Source organism: Macrobrachium nipponense, chromosome 2, assembly GCF_015104395.2.
Source record: "Macrobrachium nipponense isolate FS-2020 chromosome 2, ASM1510439v2, whole genome shotgun sequence".
NCBI classification, from domain to species: Eukaryota; Metazoa; Arthropoda; class Malacostraca; order Decapoda; family Palaemonidae; genus Macrobrachium; species Macrobrachium nipponense.
In genome coordinates this window covers 4913909-4918908 of record NC_087201.1, presented here as the reverse complement: position 1 = coordinate 4918908, position 5000 = coordinate 4913909, and positions in this window count along the sequence as shown.

Here is a 5000-nt window from a genome sequence, read left to right as displayed (position 1 = left end):
CAGAGGTCGCTCCCGGTTGATACCAGTGCGGAATCAGAGGAATTTATTTCTGGTGATTAGAAATTCATTTCTTGATATTAGCAAACATATGTATACAGAAATTATGTATGGAAATTCGTAAAGTAACTAAATCTACGGGTGTAACCAGCCTCGTTTCACTGGCAAAACCAGCTCCTTTTCAGGGAATCCCTTCTCACCTCTACCCCTTTCGGAGGGGGGTTGGGGGTAAGATGAAGCCCCATTATAAACCATCTTAGGGGTCCCCACTATAAACCTGCGAAGTTGCATGCCCATCGGACCGGCCGTTTGGTCGTGATTGAATGACAGACGGACAGTCAATCATTACGCCTATTATAGTAAGGTAATGCGGTTCGGATCCCACAGTAAGTTGTAGGTCCCGTTGCTAAGTAACCAGTTGGTTCCTAGCGGCGTGAAAAAGAAAATCTAATCCTTCGGGCCAGCCCTACGGAAGCTGTTTATCAACTTAGTGGTCTGGTAAAACTAAGATGTGCTTAACTTTTCCTTCAATTTGAACTTGTAAGAGACCTCTATTTTTTTTTAACACCATCCCTTCCCCCTTGCAAAATCATGCGTAGCCTTACACGCTGTATGTGTATGTGTGGGTGTATGGATACACCGTAAAATGAAAAGTGAGCGATTAGGCGCAACTAACTCACAATGTTGTTGTGAAGCGAACAGCAATTATCATACTGAAACAACAGCCTTAATGAGAAGAGCAGATATTGTCGCCGCACTGTTTTCATGGCTCATGATTAAATATTAATTAAAAAAAGAAAAAAATAGATTAAAAAAGATAGAAGGGCAATCATAAGCGGATTCTTTAATGTCGGAATCATGATTTCGCTCGTTTGCATAATGCCAATGAATTGTTAACGACATTTTTCCAGACAAAAGAAAAAAAAAATTACATTGCGATTACTGAAGGGATAACTGGAATCCATTTCCAGGTAGATTTGATCCACTACGATCCAATTTTTTTAATTCCTTTTTTAAAAACGTTCTATAACATTTGTTCCAACAATATCATAATGGTGAAAGTCTGTATATTGGCTTGATTCTCTCTGTGGGCTTGACAAATTATTCACCTATGTTCTTTTGCAAGAAATTAACATATAATTGAGTGCTTATGATTTCTAATGAAGCAGGAATACCTGGTCAGACTGTCTCGTTAAAAATAACTTATCTATGGGGAATATATTGACGCATTTTACGATGAATTTTATGTCTTCAAACACATCTGTGATAATCAACCATGATGGACACTAACATTGAAACGGAAGTACCTGGGCAGACTGGCTCGTAAAAAAAATTGAAAAAATAAATAAATAAACTTATCTATGGGGAATATAATGACACATTTTACGTTGAATTTTTTGTCTTCAAACAAATCTGTGGCATATAGCCATGATGGACACTGTAAATTGGATAATATACGTGTATGATTGATATGTAGTTATATATTTATATATAGATATAGATTATTATATAATATATATATATATATATATATATATATAGATATATAGTTATATCTATATATATATTTATATATATATACATATTATATATATATATATATATATATATACTATATATATATATATATATATATCATTATATATTATATATATATATATATATAGATATATCTATATACTATATATATATAGATTATATAGATATATATATATCTATAATCCCCATATAGAATATATATATATATAATATATATATATATATATAGAGATATAGATATAGATATATAGATAATTATCGAGAATCTATATATACATTTATATTATAATAGACATAATATCGATATATAGAGAGACATATATAGTAGATATAAGATATATATCTATATCTATATATACTATATAGATATAATAGATATATATATAATATATCTATATAATATATATATATATATATATATATCTATATATCCTATATATACTATAGATAATATGATATATATCTATATATATAATATATATATATATATATATATATTTCTATATATATGTATATATATATATTAAATATATACTATATATATGTATATATATATATATATATTAATATATATATATATATATATATGTGTGTGTGTGTGTGTGTGTGTGTGTGTGTGTGTGTGTACATACATATGCGTGTATGTGTGTGTTGGCTCTGTTCCCAATAGAAATGTAATGTTGATTTCTCTACATTTCATCCAGAGTCCCGCAGGTGTGAAAGTCTGATTGAGTACTAGTATGAAATGAACTGCCAATACTGTGATAACTCTTCATCGGGCTAAATATCAGTAGGGAGTTCTCTACTCACTCATTCTCTCGCCTGAATAGAAGCACACGAAGCGAATGAATTTTTTTTAACCTTCCCGGTTTCATTTTCCCGCATCTGTCGTTTAACCCTTTCACATCCGGCCGAGATAGGAGATTTTATCTATAGATCCTCAATAACAAATGATGCTCCGGTATTCCCAGCTGGGCGTTCATGGGGTTAATGGACGTCATGATGGAAAACAATCACGGAAATATTGGTTGAATACCTATTTGTCCGTATGGTCGCTCCTGACTATTTTCGCGATTTATTGATGAAATTACACGTCTTAATCATTATGCGGACAAAGCAATCGCACATCATCGGTTACTTTTCCTTCGATGAAAGAATAGAATATAAAAAGTCTTCATTTCTCTCTCTTCTCTGCTCTCTTCTAGTCTCTCTCTCTCTCTCTCTATCTCTTCTCTCCTCTCTCTCCTCTCTCTCTCTCTCTCTGGAACTAAATGAGATGTTATTTATTTATTTATTTTATTGCTGGTGGTAAGACTGGAAGAAGTCCCTGGAAACGGTGTCTACTCCGGAAAGAAAGGATGGAAAATATACTGGAAAGAAAGGGACCTAATATCCTACAAGGACGAAAATGAGTGCATGACAGATGAATGATACAGTGTGTCTATGGGAATGTTCACACTTTGCTGTTGGTGCAAATGTAAAGGCGTGTCAAGCCGTTAATGTTGCAATGGTTTTCAGCATACTGGATTCACCCACTATTTAACAATGAGATATATATATATATATATATATATATATATATATATATATATATATATATATATATATATGTATATATATATATATATATATATATATATATATATATATATATATATATATATATATATATCAATAGAAGGAGCCACAGTAATATCCTTGTTTATCTAGATATAATATATTTATATCACATTACCGTGATTCATATAGATCATTCGAGCTACAAATGTCCCTTAATATCTAATTCGCTCTACCTCGGAATTGATATGTTTTCATATATGTACATAAGGGGAATTTTTAGTTGATAATAATTTCGTCCCCTCATGGGATCGAACCACCGTCCGGTGGACGGGAACGAAATCAGGGCAGCCAGTGACGTTACCGAGTCGGCCAACATAGAGGATATAAGTTTATATCGATTCTGGCCTTACAAATTCACCTTCGAACTCGGTGTTTTCGTAATTAGAATCGATATGAAACCCCTTCTACCATGTCGGCATATGCCCTGTTTGTCTGAACTATAAATATTACTCTAGTAAATCTAATTATATCTTATGGTCATAGTGGTGACATGAATATCAAGAGAAACTTTTACTGAAGGTTAGAACATCGAAATAAAATAAAATAAAATAAACATTATCATAAAGAGACCGACAAATATGCGAGAATTTCTCAGCAGAGTCGACGGTTACAGCAAATTCTCGAAAAAATATATTTTTTAGGATATTTCTGATTCTGGGAAGCTTGAGAAATACCAGATATGTAAACAATCAGAATGTCCTGCATAGATACTATTCCTTTTATCTGTTCATCAGCGACTCGTAAACTGTCTTAGCTTAACCACAGTTGCACGAAGACTGATGTGATGATATTTACCGTGTGACGTAGATGTGGGAATGGGTGGGAGTTAATTTTCAGAGAGAGAGAGAGAGAGAGGTTTACTGGATGGGAAGAAAGATTAGAGTGAGGGATTATTCCCTGAGCTTCGGTTCTCCTCCAACGAAAAATACACGGCAATATCCTTTAATGAAATCGTCCGCTAAAGTGGGGAAAATGAGACCATTAATATACGCTTCGTTACGACCTTGGAGTTTTTGCTGTCCTTTATTTTGCTGAACAGCAGCAGATAGATGGTGATGATTGCAGCAATTAAATTCATCCATTTCAGTAAACATTGTCTACGGAATGAGCTTCTCTGTATCGTCTGTTATGCTTGCTTGGACTCTCTCTCTCTCTCTCTCTCTCTCTCTCTCTCTCTCTCTGGCTCTCCTCTCTCTCTCTCTCTCTCTCTATTTATTTTTGCGATTATTGCAAGAGCTGTAATATCAGAAGAAACCAAGCGCATTGAATATATATCGGGTGGTGGACTGTCTGATTATTATAAATGAGGAAAACTTATATAAATATTTCAAAAGGCTCTAAAACGTCCCGTCCCTCGCATCAAAGAATTCATCTCTCTCTCTCTCTCTCTCTCTCTCTCTCTCTCTCTCTCTCTCTCTCTCTCTCTCTCTCTCTCAACATACTATGCTTTAGCAGAGCGCGGGGCATATGTAGTTTTTCTCGGCAAAAGCATGTAATTGGGTTTACTTTTATTTTCATTCATCTTCGTATTATCTTCATGATTTCATATTACGGCTTATATTGAACAATTGATCAAAGTGAACGAATATTTTCTGTTGTGGGAATAAGTGGTTTGCGTGACACACAAGAGCGTGAAGTACATTAGAGGATATAAAAAAAGGAACATTCTCCAACTACCAGAAATTGAGAGATCATTTACAAGTGTTATTGAGGATAATACTCACGAATTATGTTTGTTGTGAAAAACAGAGTACCAATGTAAACAAACTTTTTCTTTGTGAGTTGTTTAAAGACTGTCCAATAAGATGTCAAGTTTCTGATGAAATTTCTGAAGGAAATGAACC